The sequence below is a fragment of the Budorcas taxicolor genome, unplaced genomic scaffold, assembly GCF_023091745.1.
Source record: "Budorcas taxicolor isolate Tak-1 unplaced genomic scaffold, Takin1.1 scaffold839, whole genome shotgun sequence".
NCBI classification, from domain to species: Eukaryota; Metazoa; Chordata; class Mammalia; order Artiodactyla; family Bovidae; genus Budorcas; species Budorcas taxicolor.
Genome location: NW_026292763.1, coordinates 10375 through 30000, shown reverse-complemented (window position 1 = coordinate 30000; position 19626 = coordinate 10375).

Here is a 19626-nt window from a genome sequence, read left to right as displayed (position 1 = left end):
CGGCGGCACAGCCCTCCCCGCCACAGGGAGGGCCGCTCGCCGGGCACACGCCGAGAAGGCGAAGCGAGAGCAATCTGCGGTGTCAGAAGACCAACGGCCCCCACTGACGCCCCGAGGCAAAGGACAGGAGACCGAAGATCAGGGCCAGAGGCCACACCCAACCCCTGCCTTCCTCCTCACCCTCCCTGATGGGCAGCGGGGGGGGGGGGGGAGAAGACAAGCGAGGGGCCCCGCGGACAGACCGAGAAGAGCGGACGCGCTCACTGGGAACGCCCGTCCCTCGTCTGGCACGGCTTAGGCTCGGCCCGGGAGAACACGACCACACCACATCGATCCATTGAGCCAAGGTGGAGCGGGGGGAGGCACGGTGAGGACAGTCACCAGAGGGGCCCGCTTTCAGCCTCGCCGGCAACCTCCGTCCCCCCCCCACCTCGCCTCAGGCGAGAGCAGCCGACGACCCCGAGAGGAGAACGCCTGACACGTGGCACGGAGCCCACAGGGCGGGGGTCGTCCCAGCCGCCACCAGGTGCCCACAGCGGGGGTGAGGGACGCCCAGGGTAGAAGACCCACGCGCCGCGCCACCCCACCCCGCCACCCTCGGGTCGCCCAGAGACCGGAGGTGGCACCAAGGGTCGGGTCAGCCAGACGACACCACACAGGAGCCGGCGCACAGGCCCAGGCGGGCGGCTCCAGCGGCAAGGGCCGAACCGGGCACCAGCTGGCGGCCCAGAAACCCAGAGCCCCGCGTGCGTCCAGAGACCCACAGTCCTCGGTGGCAGACACCAAAGGAGACCGTGTCAGCACTTACCTGGTGGCAAAAAAGGCCTATTAAGGGCGACGAAATGACACCAGCCGACAGCGGAGCCCATCTACGACTCGCAGAGAGGGCCCCCGGAACCTTGTCCCGGCCACCTGTCCCCAACGCTGCCCCATAAACACCAGGCCCCGAGCTCTCTTGGGGGCGGGGGGGGTCATCTGGTCGACCGGGAGGGGGGAGGGGGCGCGTGGTGGCCAAAGCGGGGCCGCGGACACCAAGGTGGGGGGGGGGGGGGGGAGGGGAGCTGGCCGAGGACGCCCTCCCCGCTCCGTCCACCCGGGTAGGGGTACCGGTCCGTCCGAGTCTCCGAACGGGGATTTGGCTTCGATGTGCCAAAGGAAAACAGAAGACAGAACCGTCAGCGAGGCGCTTCCCACGAGACGAGCGGGCCCCGACCAGGGACCGCGCCCGGGGCCCAGACCGTCCCAGACGGGGCATCCAGGACGGCCCGAGCCGGTCCCCACCTCCCGACTGGGATTCAGAGAGTCGGAGAGGGGTGAGCCAAAGTCGCGTCCGACGACCGAGACCCACGAGGGCACGCTGAAGGGTCGAGCGCGCCCTCCCCGGCCACCCGCGGAAGCAGGGTCCGGTCCATCCACGTCTCCGGACCCGTCAGGACTTTGACAGAGAAAAAGCACGTGTGCCGGGAGACGCCTCGGGCGACCGGACCCCACGGGGGGGACCGCACACGCGCCTCCCCCGGTCAACCCTCGGGTCCCCGCCTCCGGAGTGCGACGCGGAAAACACCCCGGGCAGAAGGGACCCGAGGGCCCGGACCCAGGCGCGCCCTCCGGCGACCTCCAAGCCACCGTCTGGGCCGGTCCCCACCTCCGGAGCGGGGCCGAGGGCGAAGCACACGCTCCTGAGGGCGGCCCAGGAGGAGTCCGGACCGCCGAGCCCGAGTCCAGGCGCTCCGGGCAGGGAAGACCCTCTCCCCGCCCACCGCGGCGGCCCGGCCCAGGCAGGGTCCGGGCGGTCCGTCTCCGCGGCCGCAGGGGCACGGGGGCACGGGGAGATGCTGGTCGACCCGGTCAGGCCGCCCCGCAAGCCGGCTCCGGTGCGCCGCGACGGTCACCCTCCTCGGAAACCTAGAGAACCAATCTCCGGCGACAGCGGGACTGTCCCCAGGCCTCGGCGCCACCGGGACTGTCGCCGCCAGCGTCGCCGGTGTCTGAGAGCTCTGCCTCGGGCCCAGAGGCTGAGTCACAATCCTCCTGAAAGGCCTCGCCGAAGCTCCAGAGGGGAGGGACAATATCCAAGCGGCCGCCAGGTGGCTCCCGACAAGCGACTCGAACGTCCCGAGGACGTGTCGCTGTCGCCGGCCGCCGGGGACGCCACCGCGCCGGCCGCCCAGACGCCCGAGCTCGGCCCGGAGCCTCCGCCGCCGAGCGACGCGACGCGACGCGACCCCGGCCGCAGAGGAAGGGAGAGACGCTGGGAAGGGTCTCCTCAGGAGGCTGCCACGGAGGAGACTCACTCCCCCACGCGATTCCGGGGTGCTGGGGGGGACATTCCACGGAGACGCCGGCGGGCGGTGGGGGCTCGGCGGAGAGAGGGGCACCAGCGGCATCGCAGACTCCCCCGGCCCCCCTCCCCCGCAAGAGAGAGAGAGGGAGGGAGGGAGGGAGGGAGGGAGGGGCCGGCAAAGCGAAACCAGGCGAGCGCTGCTCGGAGAACAAAGCAGGACTTTGGAAAGCAGACACAGACACGCAAGCCCAGGAGCAACAAAGAAAAAGGAGGAGACACACTCGGAACCCCCAACAAGAGAAGACACAACTCAACCTGGGTAGAGACCGCGACAGAGTCCGAAGACCACACACCCGAGCACGCGCCGGTGGGTGGGGAAAGTGCCCCTGAGGTCAGGAGAACATGGATTTCCAAAGAACTGAACTGGCCACAAACACCAGAATGGCAGGCGGGCGGGAGGGCGGGCGGGAGGTCTGGGGTGGCAGGGCTGCAGGAGTGGGGGTTGGGAGGGGCGGGGGTGGGGGGTGGGGGGTGGGGCTGGGGGGCGTGGAGCCGAGGAGGACCGGACCGAGTCAATAGGGATCCACTAAATAAACCCCGTGTTCCAGGACAACAGCCAGTTACATGAATCAATAACTTTTTGAAGTAGATCAGAAAGGAAATGAAACAAAACCACCAGGCAGCAAAGTCAAGTCATAGAACTGCTCCGGCTGCTGAAAAGTCAGAGAGAGGGGGAGGGGGAGGGGGAGGGGGAGGGGAGGGGAGGGGAGGGGAGGGGAGGGGAGGGGAGGGGGAGGGGAGGGGAGGGGAGGGGGAGGGGGGCGAGAGAGCGAGAACGCATGCACATGTGCCTAGACGCGTGTCCATATGTATACGCACGCGTATTCGCGTCTATATATACGCGCACACATGGGTATCAACAAACACGTTCGAAGGGCATGCTCACATACACGCATGTGTCTGTGTGCGCACGTGGATGCCTAGGCGTCTCTACTGTGCGTGTATGCTTGCGTGTCTACACGTAGACACAGGCATATATACACAGACGTACACGGATACACACAGGCACGAATACACACGCTCATATGTGCCGAGACGTCGGTATCCATAGACACATACATACAAAGAAAGGCGGACGTGTCAACACATACAGATGCACACGTGTGTGTACGTGTGATGTAGACACACAGGTGTGGGTGCACGTATATGCGTACACGTCCGTGCATGCTTCCCTAGACGCATCTCTCCGCGTGTGTGTATGCACACATGCATACGCACATACGGACACATCCACAGACGTCTACGTCTCGCGTACAGAGGTCCGCACAGACGTGCGAGTGTCTATGTGTCGATATACACACAGGTCTGTAGAAGTAGACATGCGTGCACGTACGCACGTACAGGTGCACGGGTGCGTCTAGAGTGCCTCTACGCAGAGGCATGGGCATAGATGCGCACACACGTCAACGCATACGCGAACGTGCGTGTGTATACACACACGTCCCTAGAAGTCCGTGTCCATGTGCCTCTGTGCACAGATACCCACGTGTCTGTGTAGATGTGTACGTGCGCGCGTGTGAGTATCTATAGGTGTATCTATGTACATATAGATACTCACAGACACACACGGACGGAAACACACATCCGTGTGTGTGTGTGTGTGTGTGTGTGTGTGTGTGTGTGTGTGTGTGGTATATACGGGGAAAGCGCAAGCATATTGCAAAAGGGGCTTTTCTGTCCACAACGGATCAAGGCGTCAGACAACTCAGCCTCCCAAAGGGAAACGACCCCCGATGAGCGAAGTGGGCAGGCAGGCAGGGGGCCCGAGCAGACACCTTCCTTCCAAAGAAAGGGAGAACAGACAGACACCCAGAAGCACAAGGTAGAAAACACATCAGCGGCAGGGCTGGGCTGGGCCGGGCTGGGCTGGGGCTGCCGGGGGTGGGGGCGGGCTCACGGAAGCATCCCGGGGCGTCTGTCTGGACAATGATCCTTCTCATTCGGAGGGGAAAGGCCCAGGAGCTGGAATCGCAATCGCGACAGCAAGTTCGACACATCAGAAGACAGTGGCTCCTGATCGATCGAACGCGTCTTTGCTGCCGCTGAGGAACACGTGGGCGGACTCGGAGAGATCACATCTCATCCCCTGGGGCCTCCCAGAGAGAGAAACCACATCCCTAGGGAAAAGAGTCCTGCGATTCCCTCAGAACACTCCACCAAAGAGTCCCCCTTCGACCCAACCCAGCCACTCCACGGAGTGCCCACGGAGGGGACAAAGAAGATACGGACGTGTGTATGTGTGGGATCGACCCCCATACCTAGGTAGACATCCGTACACACAGAAGGAGAGAGCTCTCTGTCTGTGTGCCTACGCCTGTGTCTATTCACTCACACACACACACACACACACACACACACACACACACACACACACACACACACAGAGGAATGGGACTCAACCACCAGAAGGGAATGAAATCTCGCAGTCTGCAGGAACTTGGAGAGACCTTTAGAGGGGATTATGCTCCACGAAATACCTCAGAGCCGTCGTTTCCACGCAGCACCTACCAAACGATGCACCGTGAACACAACAGAACCAAAGAGAAACAGGCTCCTAAGATACCACCACGGAACACGTGAGGGGTGGCCGGAGGAAGGAGCGGGGGACACGGTGGCGGGGGGTGGGGTGGGGGAGAGAATGAGGGAGACGGATGACGCGGCGCCACCTTCCCCTCAGGAAAGCCGTGAGTCGCGGGCACGCCATGACCCCGGATGTCATCTGCCGTGACGCCCAGTGGTGACGGACGGTCCCTCACTAGATGTATCCTGGTGATCGCTGTGTCACGCGCTACACTCGAAACCGTCGTCGGTACAGCTGAAAAGGAACGGGGGAACAAAACACGAAGGGGGAAGGAAAAAAAAAAAAAAAGGAAAGGAAGCAGGACGGGAGGAAGGAAAGAAGGCGAAAGAAAACGTTGGCAGTCAGTCAGAGGTCCATTTGAGAAGAGTGGGACTTGCGTGTGTGTGTGGAGGGGCGGGGAGTGGGGAGGCGGGGAGAGAAACTAGGGTGAGTAGGAGGACGGGGAGCAGGAGGAGGAGAAAGAAAAGGACCGACGGCCTCGAGGGGGAGGGGGAGATCAAGGATCCAAAGAGTGGACAGGACGGTCAGGTGAGCGCCATCGGGAAAGGAAATGAAGCCAACCCACGAACACCCTCCCCACGGTGCTCGCGTTCAGTCCGAGATCAAGCTGTGGGTAGGTAGCACGGTGTCCTCCGGCACACAGGGACACACGGGCCTGCCTGCCTCGGCGTGGGAGTTCAGGATCACCCCGAAAGCTGAAGCCGTTCTGTTCATCCACGGCTGACAAGGACCACGGTCCCACGACATTCCCACATCCTAGCAAACCATCGAAAGACTCTCTCACTCACTCGCCATGAAACACGTAGAGAACAGAAAAGGAGCGACACGATGGTGGCTGGCTGGCTGGCTGGCTGGATTCCCGTGAGAGTCTGAGGGTGGAACCCATGGACAGAAAAGCATCCGATTCCCTTTGGCCAAGAGTCGGCCTCGCCTTCTGCGCCCGGTGTCTTGCCTGCGTCCGGATGACTCCCTCCCCCACCCCACCCCGCTCCCAGCTTGAAGGTGCTCTCGAGGTCCGGCCGGAACGCTCTCTTCGGAGCGCCCTTCTGAAGGGGAACGTTGTCTTCCGCGTCCTCGCCCTGAGACAGCTTCAGCCCGGCCCTCCCCTCCACCCCCGCCTCCCTCTCTCCCCCCTGCTCCTCTTCCTCCTCCTCGGAACCCGTGAGCTCTCCTCGCACCGGCCTCTCGCCCCACACGGTGGCGGTGTCGGCCCAGGTACGCTCAGGCGTCTCCTCCCCGCATGCCAGGGGACCGCCGCTGTCTCTCGACTGCGTCGTCCTGGGACCATGTGTTTCCTGGCCTTTTCTGCGGGTGGGGGAGACCCGGACGGGCCGGGGCCAGGCGGGGGTGTGGGGGAGCCTGCGTGCGGGGGGAAGGGTGGGGGCAGGGAGGGGGAGGAGGAGGAGGAGGAGGAGGAGGAGGAACAACGACACAACTCCCCAGTGCCAGTGTGTGCCTGTGGCCCGGGAAACAGAGGACGCACCGGGCTGGCTCCGAAAAGGGGATCGGTCATGAGATGGGGCACGTTTGTTCTCTGCAGAGGCCCTGCAGATCGAACAGGCAGGGGCAAGAATTGGGCTTCCCGCACTGAGAACCGTTCACCCATCGTGGAAACAGGCGTCTGTCACACCGGGGCTTCGGCTCTCGGTGCGATGTCCACAAGCCGTAGCCACCGAAACGTGCGCACGCTGGAGCCGCCGCCGTGCAGAGGGAGATCTCATCCGGCTCCTCGTGTCCTTCCAGCGAGTAGGCCGGGATCTCGGGAAGAACAGACATCCAGAGAGTTGCATGAACCTGACCGTCACGCTTTCGGAAGCCAAGGGAAGCAGAAATGAGGTTCACTCGCGTGCGGGTCTGTCTTTCCACGGGACGAATCCTCTCTTTGAGCCGATGAGGGTTCCGGGGGCCCCGTGGAGCAGAGAGGATAGAGAGTTCCCTCAGCTCCCCTGCTCCTCCCATGCACGCGCACGCTCCCCAACAGTCCTAGGAACAGCCTGCCCCAGAGGAGCGTGCTGGCTGGCCACAACCCACCTCCACGGAGACGGAGACGGCAGTGTCCGTCCGCGTCAGTCATCCTCGTCCAGAGTCCCCGGGCCGTGTGCCCTCGCCTTCACGCCTGGCACCGTCCGTTCTGTAGGTTTGTGTCGAACCTGCCCGGAGCCCTGTGGCATCGTCCCGGATCAGGGGTTCGGTGGAAAACACCCCGTCCCCCCGCCTCATCGGCAGGTGGATCCTTCACCACTGGACCACCAGCCAGGGAGGTCCCCTCACAGCCTTCGAAAAGCATCTACCCTGAAACATTCCATGTCGTCCTCCAAAATCACTGGACCATCACGACTGAAATGAAGGAAACTATGTGAGTTCAAGAATGTCTTCACTCCTCAGTGCTTCTTGCTTTAGAACCACGAAGGCATCTCTCTCTCTCTCTCTCTCTCTCTCTCTCTCTCTCTCTCTCTCTCTCTCTCTCACACACACACACACACACACACACACACACACACAGAGGGGGGCTCATCGTCCAAAAGAAACCAACTGTTGTGTGTATCCATCCCCCTTGTCGTGGCCGTTGTGCCATCGCTAGTCAAAGAAGCTGATCTCATGTGGAATCCGATGTCTTCTTCTCTAGGACACTTCAAGAAGCAGCAAGGGTGCCTGCCGGTTTGTGAGAAACGAAGGTCAACCCGTCACGATGCGATCCCTTTTCCGGGCCTGATCGTTCAGAAACTCTCCCATCCCAAGCGGGGGACGTCAGGATATCCATCTCGAGTTTGGGACTGGGGCTTCCCCGGCGGCTCCGTAGGAAACCGTCCCGTGCCCACGCAGGAAACACGGGTTTCATCCCCGGCCCGGGAAGATCCCACGTGCTACAGAGCCACGAAGCCCATAGGCCTCGCCGATGGAATCTGTGCTCTCGATCCTGGCCACTGCGAGCGCTGAGCCCACACCCAGCAGCCACCGAAGCCCACGTGCCCCAGTGCCCACGCTCCCCAAGAGGAACCACAGCCACGAGAAGCCCAGACACACAGGCGCAGAGCGGCCCCCTCCTCCACGGAGAGAGAACGGCTCGCACAGCAGTGAAGACACAGCACACCCCCACAGAAGTCAAAGACATCCCGTGATTGGAAAGCAATACGGGGTCTAGGGTGGGATGCCGTCGGCCAATACCTCGTCCTATCCCTCGGGAAGCTCGCTGACTCTGCGGTCGATGAGATCGAGAAACCGCAGCTCACCGTGCCATCGGAAGGGTGGGAAGCTCTCCCTACAGTGCGGAGAGCCCAGTGGAGACGTGACCCGTGGGGACCGTGAGCATGCCCGTTCTCGTGAAGAAGTCCTTCCCAGTCCGGGCTCTGGAGATCGGCCCACGCGGACCTGCAGACAGTGGACGGCCATCCCTCTCGGGGCTCCCTGCAGGCTCGCGGGTCCGGGCGTGCTGTGCCCCCAGCATCTGCTCGCCTCTTCTGGGCCCGTCTCCCCCATTGTGCTCCACTCGCTTTGAATCCTTCTCCCCTCTCGTCTGACGTGTTTTCTTTCCTGTTCGACTCTTTCTGGCTCCCCAGGCACCACTTCGCATCGTTCTTCTCTTCTCATCGCACTCGTCTCGTGGAAAGAATTCCACGTATCTCTGCTCTGTGCCCCAAGGAGTCTGGCATCGCTCCATTCATCTGGGGATCGACTGGCACCCGGGCAACCCCGGCCCACGAAAACCCTGGTTCCGTGTGGAGGGAACGACTTGCCGACGACCGCAGGGGGCTTGTGGACGACGTGGAAAGCTGGCACCGGGGAGTCGTCCTGCGGACACACCCTCGGGCACCATCGCGTTCGCGGGAGCGTTTGGGTTGTCGTCGCGGTCGCCGCCGTATTCCCTAAGACGTGTGCGGTCGCACTGGATGCCAACGGCGTCTATCGGAAGAGAAAGGCTCATTCCCCGGATCCCCTCAGAAGGACTTCGAAAAGAGTCGTGGGCGAGACGTGATCGATCTTTCCTACACTCTCACTTCTGGGGAGACATCTAAAGAAAAGAGACACCGGATCTAACCCTCAGAGAGAGATCTGCGCTCCCACGTCCACGGCAGCATCCGTCACACGGGTCAAGAGAGGGAAACAGCCCGAGTGTCCATCAAGGGAAGAAGAGGGAAAGAAGACACACGATCCAGAGAGAGATCGATCGATAGGTAGACATAGATGTCCCACGGAGCCACAGGAACGAACACATTCTTCTCTGGTGAGAGCATGGATGTGACTTAGGGCGTGATGCCCAATGAATGAGTCAGGTAGAGAAAGAAAAAGACTTTCTCATGCCACTTACATGCCATGATGGCCATCAAAAAAAAAAAAGAAAGAAAGAAAGAAAGAAAACAATCATCACAGAGCGGCTGGGGGAGGGAGGCATGGGAAGATATTGCATTGATGGAAGGGGGAGAGAAAAAAAAAAAAAAAACGACTTCACGGATAAGGTACATCTATACTGCACACGTCACAACGAGCACGGTGATTCTAATGAACAGCATTATTCTTATCGTATGATACTATTCGGAGAAGGCCATGGCGCCCCACTGCAGTCCTCTTGCCCGGAAAATCCCATGGACGGGAGGAGCCTGGTGGGCCGCAGTCCACGGGGGTCGCTCACAGTTGGACGCGACTGAGCGACTTCCCTTCCACTTTTCACTTTCACGCCTTGGAGAAGGACATGGCAACCCGCTGCAGTGTTCTTGCCTGGAGAATCCCAGGGACGGGGGTGCCCGGTGGGCTACCGTCTGTGGGGTCGCACAGATTCGGACACGACTGAAGCGACGCAGCAGCAGCAGCAGCAGCAGCAGCAGCAGCAGCAGCAGCAGCAGCAGCAGCATGATCATCTGAGAAAGTTGCCATGACAGTGGACATGAATCATTCTCCTCCCGTCCAATGGCAGAAGGAAATGGCAACCCACTCTAGGATTCTTGCCTGGAACTGTCCACGGATGGAGGAGCCTGGTAGGCGACAGTCCGTGGGGTCGCAAAGAGTCGAACACGACCGAGTGACTCCGCTCTCTTTCACGTCCAGTCGTGATCTGCGTGGGCTGTGAGAAAGCTATGAGCTACCGCCTGGGCGGTCATTATTCTTTCGCAACGTACAGGTGCCTCTTGTCCCCATTCTGTACACATGAGAACGAAGGATGTCATATGTCCTTCACGAAGGAAATGATATTTCAATACGCCTGGAAATTAAACACATAAAATCCCCTAGTTTTCTTGTCTTTCCGTGAAGAGTCAGTATCGGCTGCGCCAAAAAAAAAAAAAAAAAAAAGGAGAAAGAAAGAAAGAAAGAAAAAGAAAGCTTTATTTGGGGGTCTTCGATATGGCCATGCAGGGACACAGGTTTGAATAAAAACCGGGGGAACGTTCCCCAGGAAAGAGTCGGGGGCTTAGAAAGCTGAAACTCCGTGAGGTTGTAAAGCGACCCGAGAGCAATGATGATGGACTGTCATGCAAACAAGGAACTGTCTCTTCTTCCAGGGTCGATAGGCTGTCACAAGTGAGGTAGGGAAAGGGGAGGGTGTGTGTGATAGGGGTCTCGAATGTCGGGAACACTGTCTCGAGGATCCGGAGGACTCTGTTCCCCAGGAGGTGCTCCGAGTTTCCAGACTGAGACACAGACCTCTTCCTCCATGGCCTTCCCCTTCTCTATTTTGGGGCGCTCTCTTGGCGATGCCGATTCCACTTTGATTTTCCTGTCACATGTCATCCCCTTTTGCATTCAAAGATACCATTCCATCATGGGAACAAGAGACCTGGTTTATCTTTTGAGAGAGGATTCGAATGAGACATGATCACTATCCGTTGCGTGGTTCCGGGCACGAACGACCCACACGGGGATCCACGCCACATCTCTCTCTGCCATCGAGAAAGGCTGGGTACGGCAAATGACGCCACGGGATCGGCGAGTTCCTCGGGCTCAGCACTCCCTCGACTTGGCTGCGGTTTTTGGTTTTGTTCCCTTCCGTGTTTGCTCGCTCGCTGACCCACACGATCTCTCCGGATAGGGCAGCCCATCGAAGCGGAGGCACGATCGAGTCTGTGTGGATCCTATTCACGCATCCCATGGGGAGATCGACGACCTCTACGTGGATCCATACCCATGGCCGTGTTGGGTTCAGGAGGACCCTTTGGTGTTTTCTGGGTGCGCTCTCTGTTGTCCATGAGCTCACGTGCCTTTCGGGGACATGGCTGATGGAGACGGACACCAAGCAGCAGGGCAGCAAGCTGGCATCTCGGCCTAGAGCGGTTCCCCAAATGACATCCCAGCACCAGGGCTGAGACAGCCATCCCTCCCCGGGCCCCCCTCGTCGCCGGGGAGGGGTGGGGTGGGGTGGGGGTGGGGGGTGTGAGGTGGGGGAGATGGGGGTGGGAGCCGGTTCCGGGTGCGCGCGCGCGCGCGCGTGTGTGTGTGTGTGTGTGTGGGCGGGTGGGTGGGTGGGGTGGGGAGGGGACGGGACTGGGCTCGGGGTTGGGGGTGCACGAGGTGAGGGGACCGTCCCGGTCCCCCTGAGACGTGAAGGCAGGTTCTGTCCCGCTGAGAACTCCCTGCCTTCAGGCGCGCGAGGGGAGCAGGTTTCTCTCCAATCCATTTAGGAAACGGTTTTGAAAAAGTTTCCAGACAAAAAGTATCACACAGTTAGACACAACATGTCTGCTTGTGATTGCCGGGGCCAGCGTGAGGAACTCCGCCCATGGCAAAGGTCATGAGGAAGGAGGCTTGGCGTACGCCAAGGCGTGATCAAGCCTCAGGAAACCCCCTGTTCCCGAGCATCTACCCCCAAAGCCAGAGTCTACCTAGAAATGACGAGTCTAGTGGGTTGGTTAGGAATGCCGTGGGTGAAGGGTTTTTCACGTGTCGGGCCGATCGTGACGGCTCCTTCCCGGCCCCGGGTGTGACAAGGGCGTCTCAGGTCAAACCTCTCTGGGAGTCTTTGGAGAGTCTTCACGAGCACAGGGCTTTTCTCACGGTCGAGTCCACGATTGCCGCCAGGCCTCCATATCCTTAGGCGCCTGGGAATCTATGGGTCCACGTCGTCGGAATATAGAAAAGGAAGTCGAGTCGTTTTTCAGGGGAGCAATACTAGACTTTTCGAGTGAACGCAGGTTCTCTTTTGGAATAGATCCCTGTCCTCTGTGATCAATCCCTGCGTCCTTGCTAGGCACACATGTCCCTCGATCACTCTCTTCAGACTCAAGAGACCTTCAGGGCAACATTGGGGAAAGGATTTTCCTGTGTTGGGCTGAGGGTTGCTGCTGCATCTCCATATTCCCTGCCCTTCGAGTGAATATAACTAGCATAGAGGAGACATAAGGATTCACCTTTCAGACGAATCACGTGAACTTTGGGTTCGATCCATTCCTTTCTCGATTGGAACTCACGACACCCTCAGCCTACAGGAATGTCACTTTATCTGGAGGGTGGTGCCTGGTTTAAGGAAAAACACCCTTGGAACACAGAAGTGTTTTGGGGATCAGAAAGAAAGGATCGTCACGTGTCAGCAGGCCTCACGGCCAGAAGATGATGTCATATCCCTAAGACCTTCTTCTTTTCCGTACATTTATGTGAAGCACCTGATTTTGAGAAAGGTCGGGACTCCTGACCCCCACGTGACTCTGTAGTCATCCCTGTATGTCACAAAAGGGATAGAAGCAAACCCAACACGAAAGACATCGGATCCGTCTCCGGAAAGACCGATACCCCCATGTCGCTTCTTTCTTGCTCCCCGTTTCTCTGGCTGAATTCCAAGTTCTTCAGCCTCTTTTCCTCCACTCATTTTCCTACGACACGATCCGTTTCTAATCTCTCTGTATCTCTGTCGTTAAATATGTATTTATCCAAGGACGCCAACGCCTTCCCCGCCTTCGAATTCCCTGGATCCAACGGGGCTGGACCCCGGCAGGAGGCGGTGTGTGGTGGTGTGTCTGGGGCATGCCCAGGTGGTGCTGCGTGGGTGTGGGTGTGTGTGTGGGGGGGGGGGGGGGTGGGGGGTGGGGTGGGGTGGGTCATGAGTGTGGTGTGTGTATAGGTTCCACGTGAGGCCGAGTGTGTGTCGGGTGGGCACCATGGGTGTGTGCGTGTGGGATGCGCCAGTGGGTGTGGGCGTGGCCGGAAGGGGGTGGGGCGTGCAGAGACAGTGGCCCAGAGACACAGCCAGGCAAAGGACAGCGCAGTGTGTGTGTGTGCAGGGGGTAGGGGGGAGTGTGTGGTGTGTGGCCTGTGCGAGCGGGGTGTGAACGGGCTGCGTGTGTGTGTGTGTGTGTCTGGGGTCGGGATGTGTGTGTGCGCGGTGTGCAGGCGGGGTGTGTGTGCGGGTATGCGTGTGGTGTGTAGGGTGCCGCTGTGGGTGTGGGTGTGGGTGTGGCCTGTGGGTGCGAGGGGTGGTGGCGCAGAGACAGAGGCCCAGAGACACAGCTAGGCAAAGGACAGTGCAGCGTGTGTGTGTGTGGGGGGGGGGGGTGTGCGGGAGAGGTGGGGGGGCGGGGTATGTGTGGGGGCGTGGTGTGTGCGGGGGTGGGGGGTTTTATGGGCGGGCGGGCAGGTGTGTGTGGCGCTGGGGGCGGGGCGGGGTGTGTGTGTCTACGCATGTGGTGTGTGGGCAGAGACAGAGGAGAGGGGGAGAGTCACAGCCAGGCCAAGGAGAACGCAGTGGGGGGGGAGGGGGGTGGCTGGGGCGGGAAGGGAGGAGTGTGCGGTGTGTGGCAAGCGTGGGCGGGGTGCAAACGGGCTGGGTGTGCGTGTGTCTGGGGTCGGGACGTGTGTGTGCACTGTGTGCAGGCGGGGTGTGTGTGCGGGTATGCGTGTGGTGTGCGGTGCGCCTGTGGGTGTGGGTGTGGTGGAGGGTGGGTGGCGCAGAGACACAGCTAGGCAAAGGACAAGGCAGTGTGTGGGGGGGGGGCGGGGGGGCGGGAGAGGTGAGGGGGCGGGGTTCATCATCTGAAAGGTGAAAGGCACAGGGACGCACGCACGCACGCACGGACGCACCCACCCACGCATGCACGCACGTACGCACGCACGCACGCAGGCACCCAGCCACGCACCCACCCACCCACCTGCCCACGCGCCCACGCACGCTCGCGTCCACGCACCCACCCACGCACGTGCCCGTCCACGCTGTTGTGTGACGAGCTGGGTGGAGCTAAGCGTGTGATGACTCTGTCCACTGGGTGGAAATCGCAGATCTCAGTGAGGTTCTGATGGGAGCAGGGGCTTTGACGCAGTGAGAAGGAGAACACACTGATGGTCGACTTAAAGGTCAATAGAGAGGGGTCTGAAAGCTCCCAGAAGGAAATCACAGCACTTTGTAAAAGTTCGGTGTAACTATTTGTTCTGGCACAGTCGCCAAGTGTAAATGGTTCATTTCTGAATGTCATTTCTGTCCCGCTGAGTACTCCCTGCCTTCAGGCGCGCGCGAGCAAGGGGTGCAGGTTTCTCTCCAATCCACGGCCATGCATCGTGTTCGCCCTGTTCAAAAAAAAAAAAAAAAAAAAAAAAACCCACAAAGACCAAAACGTTTTTGTTTATCTTGGCCTGTTTTCTGGGCCGAGGCCAAAGACCTCTTCAAGCGTGTCCAAAGGATCTGACAGGATGGGAGGGAGGGTGCAGGTCAATCCATGGGTCAAGAGATCCACAGAATCGGTCACAGCTGTGACTCGGGCCTTTTTCAGAAACAGGCCCATTTGGATGAGTCCCTGGACAGGAGTCACCCCAGGAGTTTCCTTGAAGGGATCGAGTTGAGCTGCAGGAGTCGGGAGCGTGACCCCGCCGCCGCCAGACGGCCTCCTCAGCCCCGCAGGCCGGCCTGCAGGCAAGGCAGGCAGGCAGGCAGGCAGGCAGGCAGGCAGGCAGGGGCTATTGTCTGTGGGCCCCACCGCCACCCTCCCCCACCCTCCCCCTGCAGGGCCTCGTCCGATAGCTTCATTCAAATGCAGAAAGCGTTCCAGTCAAGTCAGAGCCTTTGACTTCGCCTCGAGCCTCTCGCCATTGAATGGTGATCCGCCCCACCCACCCCTCCTCCCGTCCCCATCCCCATCCCCATCCCCATCCCCCCATTCCATTTCTCCACCTTGAGACTGCCCCTTTGGGCACCGTGCGGAGGAAGGGGGCTGGGGGGTGGGGAGGGAGGCCGAGGGACAAACTCGCCTCGCGTCAGGCCAAAGGAGTCTCCTCCTTTTTTGTCACCCAGGAAACCCCGCTCACGCGTGCGAGGATCACGGACGCGCGTCGAAGCAGCCATCGTCCCTTGACAGCTTCCCCTCCGTGGGAGGAGGTTTTCATTCCTGCCTGCCTCCAGTTCCGTTCCGTTCAGTCGCTCAGTCGTGTCCGACTCTTTGCGACCCCACGAATCGCAGCACGCCAGGCCTCCCTGTTCATCACCATCTCCCGGAGTTCACTCAGACTCACGGCCATCGAGTCCGTGATGCCATCCAGCCATCTCATCCTCTGTCGTCCCCTTCTCCTCCTGCGCCCGATCCCTCCCAGCATCAGAGCTTTTTTTCCAACGAGTCCACTCTTCTCAGGAGGTGGCCGAAGTCCTGGAGTGTCAGCGTTCGCGTCATTCCTTCCAAAGAAATCCCAGGGCTGAACTCCTTCAGAATGGACCGGTTGGGTCTCCTTGCAGTCCACGGGACTCTCAAGAGTCTTCTCCAACACCACAGTTCAAAAGCCTCCATTCTTCGGCGCTCAGCCTCCTTCACAGTCCAGCTCTCACATCCATACACGAGCAAGGGAAAACCATCGCCTCGACTAAACGGACCTTAGTCGGCAAAGTCTCGTCACTGCTTTTGAAGATGCTATCTAGGTCGGTCATCACTTTTCTTCCAAGGAGTCAGCGTCTTTTAATGTCATGGCTACAGTCACCATCTGCAGTGATTCTGGAGCCCCCCCCTCCCCCCCCAAAATAAAGTCTGACCCTGTTTCCACTGGTTCCCCATCTATTTCCCACGAAATGATGGGACCGGATGCCATGATCTTCGTTTTCTGAATGTTGAGCTTGAGGCCAACGTTTGCACTCTCCTCTTTCACTTTCCTCAAGAGGCTTTTGAGCTCCTCTTCCCTCTCTGCCATAAGGGTGGTGTCATCTGCATATCTGAGGTGATCGATATTTCTCCCGGCCATCTTGAGTCCAGCTTGTGTTTCTTCCAGCCCAGCGTTTCTCATGATGTCCTCTGCATAGAAGTGAAATAAGCAGGGTGACAATATACAGCCTCGACGTCCTCCTTTCCCAATCTGGAACCCAGTCTGTCGCTCCATGTCCAGTTCTAACTGTTGCTTCCTGACCTGCATACGGATTTCTCAAGAGGCAGGGCAGGCGGTCTGGGATTCCCATCTCTTTCAGCCTTCAGAGAGACAGAAAAGGAGGGAGGGGCAGAGCGTTCCTCTGGCGCCGGCCGGCTCTGTAGTCACTTGAATCCAAAACACTCCATCGGGCACGGAGGTTCACGTGCGGTGGGCTGGAGCGGGGTGGGGACGGCGGCCTACTCCGAACCCTAGCAGTGTTCCCTCCTCTGTCACTTGCCTGGAACCTAGGAAAAGCTGAGCTGGTGTCTGTGTGCGTGAGTGCGTGCACGTACACGTGTACGTGAGAGACGGCACGTTGTGCATGTGCGTGTGCCTGTGCATGGACGTGAGAGGAAAAGGGGAAAAAAAGGAAAGAAAGGAGGGGAAAAAAAAAAAAAAAAAAACCCAGAAGGAGGGAAGGACGAAATAGGTTAGTTAGTAGGGCCTCCATGTCGTGGAAAGAGTTTCTGAGCACAGATCCTCCGTTCATTGACTCAGCGATCGTATCTCCTCGACAGGAGGCCGTGATGTCGATGGACGGGTCCGGGAAAGCAGGCCTGGGGTGCACGCAATCGGGTATTTTCTTTCCCCTCAGAGGCACTTGTAGGGAAACCAAGGAAACACACAGGTTCATCCCTGGAGCGGATTCGAGACACCAGTCGGCGGAGGGAGAGGCAGTCCAGGAGACTGATTTCTAGACGTCAGGGTCGGGTCCTGGAGCGGGTTGCCATGTCCTACTCCAGGAGGCCTTCCCGGCCCAGGGATGGAAGCCGGGTCTCCAGGAGTGTGTACCCGCGTTTCTCAGAAACACCCTCTGGGCCCCTAAGGAACCTGTGGCAATCACGATCGCCAAGGAGATAAGAATCCTGCACCGAGAGTTTCCGAAGTCTGGAAGGACCAGATGGAGAGAAAAAGAGAAAGGATTCCCTTCTGCCGACAGGGGTGTTGTACGAAGGGGCCAAGGGGATGTCCGTCTTTCCAAATTCGCATTGTCAACATTGTGTCCTTTCGGTCCTCTGTGTTCTCTTTGTATCTGGAAAGCAACAGGTGGAACGGTATAGGCCCTTTCATTATTTTATTTTACTTTCTGTCTTTTTCCCGCCCGCCCGCCCGCCCGCCCGCCCGTCCGTCCGTCCGTCCGTCCCTCCGTCCGTCCGTCCGTCCGTCCCTCCCTCTGTCTTCTCTCTGTCTCTGTCGCTTTTCACTCAGGTCAGGGAATTTAAAAAAAAAAAAAAAAAAAAAGGAGGAATCTGTATGTCTGCAGGTCAGGAAGCTACAGTTAGAACTAGACACGGAAACCCAACGGGCTGGTTCCAAATAGGGACAGGAGTCCATCAAGGCTGTCTATCGCCACCCTGCTTATTTAACCTACAGGCTGAGTACACATCATGAGAAACGCTGGGCTGGATGAAGCGCAAGCTGGAGTCAAGACTGCCGGGAGAAATATCAATCACCTCAGATACGCACATGACACCACCCTTATGGCAGAAATGAAGGATGGGCGGGGGGAGGGGGGGGCGCGCGGGGAGGCGCGTTACAGTCATGCCCGTTTCAGGTGTTCAGATTCTTTTCCCTCAGAGGTTCATGCAAAGTCATGCGTCTACTTTCCTGTGCTGGCATAGGATCCCGGTGCTCGTGGATTGTCCTGACGTACAGTGTATGTGTACACGTTCAACCCGACCTCCTGAGTGGACCGCCTGCTCCTCCCCGCCCCCAATCCTTTTTTCCTCAAGAAGCCAGGCATCCACTTTAGCATCCTATTCCTCAGTTCACCCAACGCCATGAAAGAAGTCATTCCTCAAGCTTTCCCATCGGTCCTCTACACCTCGCCCGATGATGGCGGGGGACTGGAAGACTGACCGTTCTGAAGACTTTCGCAAGAGCTCTGGGTGAAGGCTCCTACGATCGGCTCGGTGAAGTGGGTGGCGTGTCAATCAGTAGAGACCGTGGAAGGGATGCCCCAAGTGGCAAACACCATCGCTTTCCGTTGCGGTCCGTTTGCTTGTCTGCGGCGAGGGACGGAAGGGAGGCTTCCACCTTCCACAGAGAAAGCTATCCCTAGCGTCCCAAGCATGTTTGACCACCACCCCACCCCGCCGCCCCAGGTTACAGGCGTGACGGGTCAGACCGTAGCGATCGTCATGTCAAGGGTGTCCGCACACCAGGCAGACTCGTCTGAAAGGCACCCTGTCCTGTGCAGGTGGAGGGAGGGGAGGGAGGGGCAGAGGGATGGTGAGGAAGGGAAAGAGAAAGAGAGGGACAGGAACGCACACAGTGGGGGCGGAGGGGGCGGGGGGAGGCTGTCGGGGGCCAGCGTGAGGAAGTCCGCCCACGGCGAGGGTCATGAGGAAGGAGGCTGGGCGTACGCCAAGGCGTGATCAAGCCTCAGGAAACCCCCTGTTCCTGAGCATCGACCCCCAAAGCCAGAGTCTACCTAGAAATGACGAGTCTAGCGGGTTGGTTAGGAGTGCCGTGGGTGAAGGGTTTTTCACGTGTCGGGCCAATCGTGACGGCTCCTTCCCGGCCCCGGGTGTGACAAGGGCGTCTCAGGTCAAACCTCTCTGCTGACAGACTAGCTCGCGTGACAGGGTCATCCACACTCCCGCCACGACGCACACGAGTGTCGACGACCTCTCCACCGTAAACAGCACAGAGAGTCTGGGAGTCTTTGGAGAGTCTTCACGAGCACAGGGCTTTTCTCACGGTCGAGTCCACGATTGCCGCCAGGCCTCCATATCCTTAGGCGCCTGGGAATCTATGGGTCCACGTCGTCGGAATATAGAAAAGGAAGTCGAGTCGTTTTTCAGGGGAGCAATACTAGACTTTTCGAGTGAACGCAGGTTCTCTTTTGGAATAGATCCCTGTCCTCTGTGATCAATCCCTGCGTCCTTGCAAGGCACACATGTCCCTCGATCACTCTCTTCAGACTCAAGAGACCTTCAGGGCAACATTGGGGAAAGGATTTTCCTGTGTTGGGCTGAGGGTTGCTGCTGCATCTCCATATTCCCTGCCCTTCGAGTGAATATAACTAGCATAGGGGAGACATAAGGATTCACCTTTCAGACGAATCACGTGAACTTTGGGTTCGATCCATTCCTTTCTCGATTGGAACTCACGACACCCTCAGCCTACAGGAATGTCACTTTATCTGGAGGGTGGTGCCTGGTTTAAGGAAAAACACCCTTGGAACACAGAAGTGTTTTGGGGATCAGAAAGAAAGGATCGTCACGTGTCAGCAGGCCTCACGGCCAGAAGATGATGTCATATCCCTAAGACCTTTTTCTTTTCCGTACATTTATGTGAAGCACCTGATTTTGAGAAAGGTCGGGACTCCTGACCCCCACGTGACTCTGTAGTCATCCCTGTATGTCACAAAAGGGATAGAAGCAAACCCAACACGAAAGACATC